The sequence below is a fragment of the Canis aureus genome, chromosome 27 (genome assembly GCF_053574225.1).
Source record: "Canis aureus isolate CA01 chromosome 27, VMU_Caureus_v.1.0, whole genome shotgun sequence".
Lineage (NCBI taxonomy): Eukaryota > Metazoa > Chordata > Mammalia > Carnivora > Canidae > Canis > Canis aureus.
The window spans coordinates 15,302,643-15,315,525 of record NC_135637.1 but is presented as its reverse complement, the minus strand read 5'-3'; the positions used below and the strand labels follow the sequence as shown (position 1 = coordinate 15,315,525).

The 12,883-nt window shown below is 53.8% G+C and overlaps 1 long non-coding RNA gene across 1 annotated transcript in view; it reads right to left on the bottom strand.

Annotated features, from left to right (window-relative positions):
* The window catches only part of LOC144299909 (uncharacterized), a 383,693-nt gene extending 371,489 nt beyond the window's left edge, over positions 1 to 12,204 (bottom strand). The window contains exon 1 of the long non-coding RNA XR_013366551.1: positions 11,822 to 12,204. This is a non-coding gene — a long non-coding RNA (uncharacterized LOC144299909). The remainder of the gene's footprint in view (positions 1 to 11,821) is intronic.
* Between the last annotated feature and the right edge of the window lie 679 nt (positions 12,205 to 12,883).

Below are 12,883 nucleotides of genomic sequence, written 5' to 3'. Positions count from 1 at the left end.
CAGCAGAGTCTGTGCTCTGTCATCGTGCACTTGAAGACAGGTTGTTTTGTCCCTTCTCTCTTCTAGTTTCTAATCACGATGTTCTAATTCTCCAGCTGAGGTTGAATTCAATTCTCGGCCAGAGCTGGCTGCCATATATTACCCCCTGTCCGGGACAGCAATCTGGCTTCTGTCTTCTAGACACGGGACAGCGCCATGTGCCCGTGGTTACTACGGGCCAGGCCCTCGGGGCTCTAGCACTGGGGATCCCACTCAGGGCCCTCAGAGGTATTCCTATCTTCCCCGTTTTACGCACGAGAAGGCTGAGTTTCAAGGAATGCAGCCTGATTTCACCCCAAGGGTGGCTCACTCCGAACGGGCATGTTCTTCTGTCTCCTGAACACTCAGCATCATTCCCCAGGGTCTTCGGACACCTCCATCAGGCAGGCCGCCCAGCTGTTAACTCTAAGGTTCAAGAACTGGGGGGCCTTGGAGGAGCATGCCCTGCTGTCTGGAGTTCAGCTGAGCACTAGCCAACCCTCCTGATGCTGATTTCAACCAACAGGCTAGAGGAAGAGGAGGAGGAGGAGGAGGAGGAGGAGGAGGAGGAGGAGGAGGAGGGAGACACGGAGGAGGAGGGAGAGGCAGCCTGCGGTTTGAGTGTCTCTATCAGCCCATCAGAATGTCTCCTGGGGGTTTGGCCGGGAATTCAGTCCTGGGCCTCACCGGGAGTCCTGCCAATGGAGCCAGGGCCCTGGTTCCCTTTGATCCTCTCCACGGACTATCCCTCCCCTGACGCAATCCAGCCCTGCAGCCCCGATGCCTCCTGTGTGATAGCCCAGCAGTGTCCCTGAGGGTGCCGGGCTGGGGCGGGGTGGTGGGTGGGGGTGGCGGTGGGGGAGACAACTCAGAAGGCCTGGTGATACTGGTAGGGAATTCCATATCTTTGGGGAGAAACAAAAGTCAATATCCTTACATTTCAAGCATCGGATCTGCCCATTTGTTCCCCGTTTCTTGCTCCGTGGAGCATGTGTGACCGTGTCTTTGGGTTTCGTTTCTCTTTGCACGTGTGGTCTGGTATGTCTGACCCTCTCCTGCTCCCTCCCTCTGACTCTTTCCTTCCTTTCCCTGTCCCTCCCTTTGTCCCCTACTGTCCCTTTGGTGCCTTTGGAGACCCTTAACCTCTGGCTTCCTCCTCTCTCTGTCCTGCTCCCTGCAGCGTGCTCTCTCTCTCTCTCAGTCTCTGCCTCACTCCCTGATTCTCTGCTTCCTTCCTTTCTCTCTCTTGGGGCTCCTCTCACCCCACCTCTGCCTCTCTTTCTGCCCACATGGGCTGTCCCCCCAGGGCACCAGGAGAGCCGGGTCACTCCACCCATCAGCTCAGCTGGAGCAGCTGCAGCAGCCACGGACCTGTGGCTTGCCTTGGTGAGGTTCACTCCAACCCAGAGCCCACCTGAGGCACACAGGTTTGGGTGACCTTGTCCAAAGCCTCAGCCACCTTCTCTCCATCACTAAGAACCTCCGGGCTTACAAGATCATTCCTGGTATCTGAACCCACCGCTGGGAGAGAACACACTGCCTGATGGGGATTCTGGGGAGGTTTGCTACATGGGCATGAGCAGCCTCCACTATTCCTGAGAACCTTCTGGTGCTAATCAACTTCCAACTCACTATCCCAACATTCCTGGGGGTTGCCAAGCCCCTGCTTGCAAATTGGCTCTAAGTGATCCTTTAAATAAATAAATAAATAAATAAATAAATAAATAAATAAATAAATAAATAAATAAAAATCCTGTTTCCACCAGTCATCACAGCCCAAAATGTTCCTTTGGCTAAAGGTTGGAGCTCATCTACATTTTGAAACTTTTTGAACCAAACGTATCCACACCTATGGAGGACCAGGGTCTCCCCCACCACAACAGCAGCACCACCCCCAACACACACATTTATCTGTCTGTGAAGGATCTACCAACAAGCCATTGAGCCATTTCCCTAATCTTTCTGTGAATTTACATTTCTCAATAGCCCAGCGAATCTTATTTATCCTATTATTATAAACCAGAAAGCTGAGATTCAGGTCAACACAGTGACTTGTCCAAGGTCATACAGCCAGGACAATGGGCATCCTGCTGAGGATCCTTTTCACCTATAGGAAAGACAAAAATAGGAAACTTCCCTGAATTTTGATTTTTTTTCCCAATCGATCCCTGTTTTCACTGATTTGCATTTAAACTAGGTTTTGTTTCCATGCCAAGCATATTCAGTCCTTTCCACTTCCAGAAACCATACCAGTGCAGAAACTGAATTTCTGTTCTCTAGAAAATGGCTTTTTTCTTTTTTGGCTTGAAAGTACTGTTTCTCCTCCATTTAGGGGCAGGAGGCATTCCGGATATTTAGCTTTTGGAAGGCAAATTTGGCATCCGGGATTGTTTTCTGCCTTGTTAAACTTTTCAGAAACTGTATCACTTTTAAACAGCCTGGGGGGCTCCCCCTGAGCCCCCCAAGCCCCTCTCCAAAAGACCCTCTGTATGAGCCCACACGTTCCCTCATCCCATCTGTCAGAGGCTGAAGCCAAACACGTCCTAGGAAAAGCCAGAGAGGAAGAGGCGAGGCCAGGAGAGAGATGTCTAATCATCACAAAACCTTTGAAAAGTATCTTGAGCAAATCGAGTTTGTCTAAAACGCATCCAGCATTTAACATTTAATAGGAACTCATCAACTTAATGCACCACATGCGCCGGGTAAATGGATCCTTCCCCTTTAAGGGCCTGTTGACGTTAGGTGAAGGAGAAAAACAGTTGTTATGATTCAGAATCTCAGGATGAACCCAATTAATCAATGCTGAGATGATTTGAATCATGTGGCAAATGCTTGGTCACCTCTCTGATATCCTATCCCCATCCCTCGGAAGACGCAGACATGATTGATGTCACCTGTGACCACCACGTCTCCAGGCGAGACCCCCCCAAACTCCGCAGACAGAGAAACAAATTAGATCCAAAGGCCTGGGATCAGTTTCAGAGGGGACAGGCCCTGGCGGGGGAGGGGGCAGTCTGGGTGGGGGGAGGGGCTGGGGGTGCCTGGCCTGGGCTGTCTGTCACATAGAGGCCAGACCATATGGAGGCTGGGAGAGAAGGGGCGCCCAAGGATGGGGTGGCAAGAGCCTCCACCCAGTCGCAAGGCACTCGGCTGGCAGGGCCCTGAGCACGCCTGCATCTTAGAGGGCTTTTTTTTTTTCCTAATTTTATTTATCTATTATTATTCTTTTTTTTTTTTAGTGTAAAAATAATTGCTAGAGATTCCCCTGACTCTTAGGGTTACAGTCAGGCATGTCTACCCTTGGCCTTGGCTGGGAGGAAATGGATTTGGGAGGGAGAGGGTGGGAGAGAGTATTAATCAGAGTTATTTTGATTGCTTTCAATGTCTCTGCCTGTTATACACGTGCGTGCGTGGCACGCACACACACACACACGCCTCTGTGACCGCTGCCCACCCTGGATATCCACCTCCTGTCCCACCAGCTCTCCATCACCACTGTCTCCAACACTTTTTCTATCAGCCTCCAGTGCCTTCTTTCCCATTCTGCCACCAGAGAATGGAAGGTGGGGTAGGGGGCTCTTCAGCGTGCCTGTGATGCCTTGGCTTCTGAGAACAGACCCGCAGCATCCACCTGTCCACAGTTTTTACCCTACTCCAAATAAATTTTGCAGCTTATCAACCACACAGTGGGTCCCTCTGTCTCCTTCCTCCTTCCCCTCCTATCTCATTCTTTTGTGTGTGTGTGTGCCCTTCTCTCTTTTATGTCTTTTATCTCCCCCTTCCTCTCCTGCCACCCTTCTTTCATTCATTCATTCATTCATTCAACCCACACTCGCAGAGTGCTGCGGACACCTCCTTCCTGGGCCCCCAGGAAAGACAGAGATAAGGTCCCCACACTCTCATGAGTTTCTGGGAAAGAGAAGTAGGATGAGAAAGCCAGCATTTCTCGCCCACATCCATGCCTGCCATGCTGTTGAATAAATAGTCCGTGCCTCGCACGCTGTCTTGCAAGATCCCCTATCTCAGAGCCTTTGCCAACACCGGGCTTTCACCAAGAGCACGGCCCAGAATCCTTGAGGCCAATCTACTCTTCCATCTCGCCGGGCCCTGGGATGCCTCCCCAGGATGCCTTCCCGAACCACCCAGACACCACCAAGCTCTTCCTCCTCTGAAGTCACTGGAAGTACAAGACTGCCAGAACCCTGCTTGTTTTGTGCATGTTTTCTCCCCTGCACCCAGCCCCTAACCCAGTGCCCAGGACACAACAGGTGCTCTCGACATCTGTTGGATAACAGACTGAATGAAGATCGCTGCACAAACTAACGCTCACCGCTCTACGATGGGCTCTTTTGAAAAAATATAATAACACCTTGCCTCCTTCCGGAAAGGTTTTCAAATTATTTACAATGCAGATTGTTGGGGCCCCAATGAGGTGGATTCAGGAGTGCAGGGATGTGGCCGTGGAATCTGCATTTTAACAACATTCCTAGGGGTTGCTGATGCACATATCAGCGTCCCCTGGCCAGTCTTTAAGAAGCTCTACCATGGACAATGGGGAGCCATGGAAGGTGTGGGAGCAAGAGCATGACTTTATCAGTATGGGACTTAAATAGGGCTGCAGTCAGGAAGATGAAGTGGTGAACCCCGGGGGTGGTGGGAGAGATGCGTTGGGAGACAGCATGGGGGTAGAAAGTGTCAGAACTGTCTTGTGAGCTTAGAGGCAGAAATCTTCTCAGCAGGAGTTTTAGGGGACCTACAGCGTGTTTATTTGGGGTATTTCAGGGAGGCTTTCTGGGCTTCACCACTTCATGGGAGGAAGGACCATTAACAAGAAGAAATTGACAGATCACAAGGTTGGAATGTGCGTGGTGGAGGGAAGAAAGGAAAGATATGCCCCCTTGCCTTCTTCCCTCTTCACTTCCGAAAGCCCCTTAGCAGGCCCCCAAACCTCTAATCCCAGCGGCAACCCCCACCCCAACCTGTAGGGTCTGGAGGGACCAGACTCCCGGCTTCTACCCTCCCAGGGTGCTCGCAACAGCATCTGGCCATGGACCCTGGGCTCTGGCCGGCGGCATCTGTTTGCAATGTTCGACTCAGTAGTTTTATTTCTGCTCAGCGGTGTAATATAAACTATCTTGTTACACGGCAGGCAGGCTGGGCACAGAGCCGGGCCGCTCTGCAATCCTGCTGCAGGACCAAAGCAAAGCTTAAATGAGCTGGTGGGCTCAGGCAAGGCCCTTTCTGCATGGGGAAAGCAGTCAGGAAATGGCTGCTTTGGAAAGTTCTCCTCGGCCTGGGCCTCTGCTGTGTGATTCCCAGGGCAGCTCCTGGCTGACCCCTGGAATCTGCACCACCCACAACACCCATGTGGGTGCACAAGTCCCTGCGTGCCCATGTGCGCGCACACACACGGACACACACACTTCACATCCCACTTCCTGTCCATTTCTGGAGGCTGCACAAATAGATGAGAACTATTTGCTATAAGGATAGATGTTGGGTACAAGGTTGAATTCTGGAGTCGGCCTGCCTGGGTGTCAGTTCTTGCCGTATGATGTTGGGCCAATGCCTTCACCTCCCCTGGTCTCAGTTTCTTCATCTGTACAATGGGATCACAGTAATTCCCCACCCCAATGACCCAGGGCTGTTCGGAGATCTTCCACGAGGCAATCTCTGCAAAGCGCTCAGCACGGCACCCTGTGTGTGGTGCATGCTCCAGAAACACTAGCTGTTATTACAACCATTGGGATGTTTGAAACAAAATGCAAAGAAAGATCAGCTGGTATTGGGAGCAGCTACTGGTATGGTCATTATGTTCAACCCAGAGTGAAGGAGATGTGCCTCGTCCCCACTCCCCACAGACCCCTTTTGCAGCAGATGATGGGGTCCCCAACTTGGGAGAAGAGACAGGCAGGCCCCTGTCTGACTCCTCAAAGAAACAGATATGGGGGACCGTTCTGAGACGTGATGGGGAAACAGGACCCCTGGCCCTCTGATTTCTCATACCCATGGTTGAGGGTAAAGAAAAGGCAGAGTATAAACTCTGAGAGGCCTGACCTGCCCCACGTTCACAGACACTAAAGACGGGTGCTCTTCACTCTGACCACCCCGAGGTGCTGGACATAACCATGCACAGACCCTGGATCTGGACATTCCCAAAGTCGGAAGGGTAGTCCCTCAGCCCTGGACCCTGAGGGACAGTCCCAGTGCCCACTCCCCAGCTCCCTCCCTCTGGCTCACCCCCTCTGCTAGGTGCCCTGGCACCCCCGCCTCTAGGGGGAGCCCGAGAGAGGCATCTTCCCTTTCTTTTTCTATCCCTGGTGAATACCAAGCCCAGCACTCCAGGTTGGGTAGGTGCTCAACAAATGCTGAATGTGTGTGTATGCACACGTGTGTGCTACACTGAGCGAAGGATGTATGTTGTCTGTTGGACTTACATGAGGGTGTGTGCATGGGTGTGGGGAGGACATGGGGAGGGTGTGTGCCTATGCACACATACGTGTGACCCTGCAGCAGGTTGTGGATTCTCTGAGTGCCCCGTGGGTGGCTAGCGGAAGCCCTGCCCAGCTGCAGACAGCCTGGCCACCACACACTGGGGTGCCCACCTAGAGCTGATGCAGTGAAATTTGAAAATTAAAGGTGGGGATGGGGGCTGATGTCGGGAGGTCATGAAAAACCACTTAGAAAAGCCACTTTATCTGTAAAGGAAACTAAGCCCACTACAAACCGTGGCAAAGACCCTTACACTTGGGGTGAGTGTGAGGGGGTGGAGAGAGAGGTCTTCAGACCCAGGACCAACTGGGCCGGGACAGTCGGGGGCCCCACGCATCAGATAACCTCAGATCCCTGCCCTGAAATGAATGAATTTACATCGACTTGGCTTTCTGTCCACTGTCGGCTACAAACCACATCGACTGGTTGTCTGTCTCCACTACCCCTGCTCCTTGCCTCTCTGTCTCTCCTGTGGTTGTGCTTCCTTCTCCGTCTCTCTGCAGCCCTCCTGTCTCTACTTCCTATCTCCCCGGGTCTCTCCAGGCGCCTCCTTGGCCTTCTGCCTCTGAGTTTCTCCCTCCAACTGCCAACCTCCAAACCTGCCTCTGTCTCTTCCTCCTGGGTGCTTTTCCCTCTGGATCTCGAGCTGCCTATCTCCGACCTCTGTCTGGGTCTCCTCTGCAGGCACTGGTCTCCGGGGATTTCCCTCCCTGCCCCCTGTGCGTGCTGGCAGCCCGCCCCAACCGCCCCAACAACAGCGACAGCAGGCCTGGGGATCATCACTCAGCGGCCCTGCCCGATCCAGCGCCGGCCCCTTTGTGAGCGGCTCCCTCCCCTGCACTGCCCACCCCCAGGACTTGCTTTTTCTTTCTCCTTCCCAGGCCCGCAAAAGCCAGGGCGTCTCTCCAGCCCAGAATGTGGAAAAATGTGCACCCACAGGGAGGCCAAGGATGAGCATCAGAGCTGGACCACCCCCCGCGTAAACCCTGGGACCATTAGGGAGACATCCCCCACGGCCACTGCCGCCACCCGGGCCTCTGCTGCTCAAAGCTCTGCTGGGCAGCCCCTAGCAGCAGCAGCAGTCTGGGTAAGGTCAAATTCAAGGCCATGGGAGGCCTGACCTGAGTGGCCTTGGCCAACAAGTGCCCCTCTCTGGCTCTATAAAGTAATGCTCGGGGTCCTCATTCAGCTGTAAGTGGAGGGTCAGTGGTCTATCCAGACTGTCTGCCCCCTGCCTCCAGCCGGTGCCCAGCCCGCAGAGATGTTGATAGCACTGCCTGAAATCCACCGTAGGGCTCCTGAAAGGCTTCTCCCTGCTAAGCCTTCATGCAGCCTCCATCTGCTGCCTTGGGCACTATCCTCTCTCAACCCACCCTCTCCCTTTTCCTGGAGCCCATAAGGAAAACCTGAGATTTCTACAGTGAAAAGTTCGGTTCCCCCTGCGGAGTCACTAGGAATAGAAATAGCTCAATAAATCAGCCCCAAAACATTCATCAGCAAATTTCTGGAGCTATCGACCACACAGTACAGGTGATACCAGTCATTGCAGGAACAATGCACTTCCTGGGACTCTGGCTTTGAGTACCTGTGATCACACCAAGGATGGCCCAGCTCTGTGCCAGATTTAGGCCAGGGAGATGCAGGATCACAAACTGCAACAGAGCTGGCTTATAGAAAGGGCTAGAGAAGGTGTAGTCCCTAAATAACAGCAGTAATAATAATAATAATAATAATAATAATGAAGGAGGAGGAAGAGAAGGGTGAGTTGAGTGGGGGTATGCTGTGTCTATGTGGGTCTAGAATCGGTACTCGCATAAACTGCTCTGGATGAATATTTATGCAGGCATTATCAGGCAATCTGCCAGGGCCAAGCCTAATCCCTCCAGCCAAGCCCTTAGCCCTGTAGCCCATGACCTTGGGCTCAACACCTGGTGAAAAGGAGGCCTTAGAAGAATCCCAATGATGGGGTTAGCAACCCACTTCTTGTGTAGAAGCCCATAAAACCCATCTTTGGGCTGGTGTCAAGAGGCCTTTGAGGTGCCTGCCAAAGAAAGAGCATTTGTTTCTTTGAGCCTCCCATTGTCATTCACCCTCCAGAAATCTGGGGACCTTGATTTCACAGAACGTCAGGTCTGGGGACCAGTTCTGCTGGGCTCTGAATCGGCTTTTTGGCCCATGGCTTCATGAGCCTCTCAGAATGTCAGGACCATCGAGTGCCTTCATAATTAAATAATCTAACTCCCTGTACCACCGTGACTCTGCAGTTGGAGAAACTGAGGCCCAGAGAGAGGACTAGCCTGCACAAAGTCACACAGTAATTTGAGTACAGAAGGAAAACCTAGGCCTGTCTCCCTTGCTTCTTTTTACAGAGCTTCAGCAAGTATCCTGGCCCAGGAGGGAGATGGTGAGGGGCAGACCACTTGGGTTCCACGTTTGTGTCCCTCCTGACTTGATGTGGGACTTCACGTCACGCTCTACCTCTAACCAGGCCTTAGTTTCTATATTTGGAGGGTAGCTAGAATGACTGCCCCAAGATCTGCTCATTCTATTCTGCAGCCTATATCAGAGAAAATCAGAACTGACTGCCATCAGAATGTGCCACATTTCCAAGAAGTGAGCTCCCAGCCAGAGCCTCTTCCCTACTCCAGTTCTGGACTCCCTCCCTACCTGATTGGGTCTGTGACTTTGAACAAATGATTTAACCTGTCTATGTCCTTTAAAGGGATGAACTGAACAAACCGAACATCCCTACCTGCAGGGCTGTTGATATGTAAAAAGAACTATGCATCAGGCATAGCATAGTAGGTGCTCAATAAATGCTTGCTACTATTATTATTTTTATTCTTTTATAATCTTTTTTTAAAAAAAGATTTTATTTATTCATGAGAAACACACAGAGGCAGAGACATAGGCAGACAGAGAGGCAGGCTCCCTGCAGGGAGCCCGATGCAGGACTCGATCTTGAAACTCCAGGATCTTGTCCTGAGCCCAAGGCAGCTGCTCAACCACTGAGCCAACCCAGGTGCCCCTATTATTTTTATTCTTATTAGTAATACCTGATCGGTTTCTCCCATCCCCAATTTTAAGACCTCCCTCCCAGATCTGCCCTAGAATCTGCTCCCCAAGTAAGAGGAGGTAGGGTCCATCAGGAGATGGAAGGTGGACAGCCCTTAGCTTGCAGACTAGTGCCCCTGGCTAGCTGCCCAGAGCCAAGGCTATGCACCCCAGTGGTGGCCGCCTTTGAAGCCACCGCCTTACGTAACTCCTTGCCCCCCCATCTTCCTGTTTGTCCCCAGAGTGACCTTGGGGAAGAAAACACAGTGCAGGGTCAGTAAGCCTGGGATTTCTTTCACATGACTCAGGATAATGTTGGAAAAAGCTCTCCAAAGGCGAATAGTGGTGCTTAGGAGTGTTTGTGCCTGAGTTCAAATCCTGACTGCAGGAGCGCCTGGGTGGCTTGGTGGATTAACCATGGACTCTTGATCTCACCTCAGGTCTGGATCTCAGGGTTCCAGCCCCATACTGGGCTCTGTGCTGGACTTGGAGCCCACTTAAAAAAATAAAAACTAAAAATCCAGACTCCAGCTCTTCCTTGCTGTGTGACCATGGACAGGTGACAACCTTTCTGCACCTTGATTTTCCTATGTGCCATGTGGCCACTATACAACTCACAAAGGCATTATGAAAAATATTTGTGACAGGTGAATGAGTAGAAGGTTCAGAACAGTGGTTGGCACATAATTGCTGCTTATCAAAGGGCAGTTGTTATATGTATTTAATAATGTTATATTAAGTCATAACTAATAATTATTGCTTTAAAAAAAAAGCGTGCTCAAAATTGGACTTGAATTCCAACAGGGTGGCTGAGAAACTGACCTCATGGCTCAAGCCTGTTTCCCTCATTTGAAACATGACCGTAACACCTCCTGGCCGGAAACGGGCTGAAAATTGAATGAGGACTAACATGGAAAGGGCAGGACTGGACACTTAGGAAACTCACTTCTGCTAAGCCCCAGCCCTTTCACGTCTCCACTACCTTCCTCTGGGAACTTCCAATTCGGGTTAGGGAATGTGCATGCACGTGCACACGCACAATTCCTTAGGGAAAGGGTCCGCGGAGGGAACCGTCCCCTCCCCCGACTCGCCCCCAAAGGGTCTGAAGGCGCCGTCTAAAAAGCTCGGATCCACCGGAACAGCCTCCGCCTCCCCTCACGGGTGTAGACCGAGATTCGCGGGGACAGGAGGGAGGAAGAATGTTTGCGCAGCCTTCAAACGACTTGGCAGGCCACAAGAGAGAAAAGGCCGCTCCGGGGAGAGTTCAAATTGAAATTACACGGAGTGGAGAACGTGCAGATCAGCTCTGAAGCTCATAAAAAAAAAAAAAAAGCGAGGTGACTGAGAAGAACAAACACGCCTCCAGAGGGAAAATGGAAAAGTTCGTAAAACGCGCTCTTCAAAGCCTTGGCCAGGAGTGCGGGGGAGGGGCCGGGCAGTGGCCTGGGGACAAGGCCGCGGCCCCCTGGGCTGTTCCCATCCCGGGTCGGGAGGGGAGAAACTGGCCGGGCCGCCCTCGCCGGGTCTCGGGCACCCCGGGAGGTCACGCCTCCCCGCCCTCCGCGCCTCCCCCCGACGCGCCTCCCCCGGGAGGCCGGAAGAGGTGGAGAGATGCCATGCCGGGCCGGGGCTGGGGGGGACCCACCCACGGGGGACCCGCCCAGCCACCCACCCACCCAGCCGGCCGAAGGTGCTGGCCCGGGATCTAGGAAAGCTGGGTCCTGCAAGGTAGGCAGGGGCCAGATCACCGGCTCAGTGGACCCTCCGCGGCAGGTCGGGCCCTGTTGGCATTTGGTCAAAGAGCGCGTGGAAAGCCTGCGGAACCCTCCGGGGCAGGCCAGGCTCTGCTGCCAGCCGGCGGTCGCGACCTCAGCCGGCTTCGGCTGCGGAGGAGGCCGCGGTCGGCCCGGCCCCACGGCGCGCCCTGCGCCCCGCGCTCTCGGCGCCCGGCCCTGCTCCCGGGTCAGCATCCGCGCTCAGCCTTCTGCGCGGTTCGCCAGCGTCACAAACACGCCACCGCTCCCGGGCGGTTTGCATCACTCCCAGCCTCAGCCTGGACCTGAAGCTCACGCCCCGCTCGCACTACCCCAGGTCACCCCACCCCACCCCAGGTATCGTCCTATAAGGTCCGGGGCGTCCCGCATCCCCAGCAGCCGCGAGCCCGCGCGCGCACCCGCCTGCTTCTCTCGCTCGGGATTCGGGATTCGGGATTCGTCCTCCGAGCGGGCGAGCGAGGAACTTTCTCCGAGCTACTGACCTGAGCAGTGCTGGGAACTGGTCCCGACGCTGGACTCGGGAGCTTCCGCGGAGCTTCTACAAGCCTCTGGCCTCATTCGAGCCGCAGTGATCCCGCAAGGTCGGGGAAATTGAGGCTCGCGAAAGTTAGGGGGCCCCCAGGGGCAGGCTCCCTGGAGGAGACGCAGTTGGCCAGAACGCAGAGTTACGGCCTTCAGATCGGAGTGGGCACGTCCTGAGGCGCCTCTCTGACCTCCTCGAACTGGGTCGTGCCCAGTGGTCCATCCTGCTGAGAAACGCAGCCTCTGACCCAGGAAGCCCAATGGGGGGAGGGCTGCTGATTTCCCTCATCCTCATCCTCATCCTCACCGGGTTGGGGCCAATTTCTCCCACGAACGCGCTACCCCCTCTCCGCCCCTCCCCCTCCATTCCTTCCAGCCCCCACCGAGCTTCTCAGAATTTCTTGACCAACACCTGGAAACTAACAAGGAAATTCAACCCTCGCTCGAAGCCTGTGCCTGTATCCATTGCATCACTGACTCTCAACCTTAAGAGGGAACTACAGTCACCTGGAGGGCTCTGCTGCAACCAGGTGGCCGGGCCCCACCCCCGGAGCCCCGGAGCCGCAGGTCTGCGGTGGGGCCGGGAATTCGCATTTCTAACGGGCTCCCCGGGGCCCGCGGTGCCGGTGCTGCCGCTGAATACGTTTTGAAAGCCAGCCCTCGACCTGCAGGGCTGATGCTCAGTGGCTCGTACCTGACGTCCACGTGCGGGGATGCCAGGCTGCTCTATCCCCAGCACCACGAGGCTGCGCACGCAGTCAGCGCCTCATGAATACTTGGGCGTAATTGTGAATGCTAAATGCCGTCACCCAGTACAGATATTTGATGTGTGCCTGGCACTTTTCTGGGCGCATTAGAAGTAGCAGTTTAACACCAACCAGGACAAATGCCAAAACAGAGCCTCAGCACGGGGATGTCGGGACTGAGAAAGTCTTGTTGTGAAGCCAAGAGCTGCCCGGTGCTTAGCAACCAGTCTTCTCCAGTAACCTGGGGCTAAGTATCTTAACGGGAAGGACCAGGAA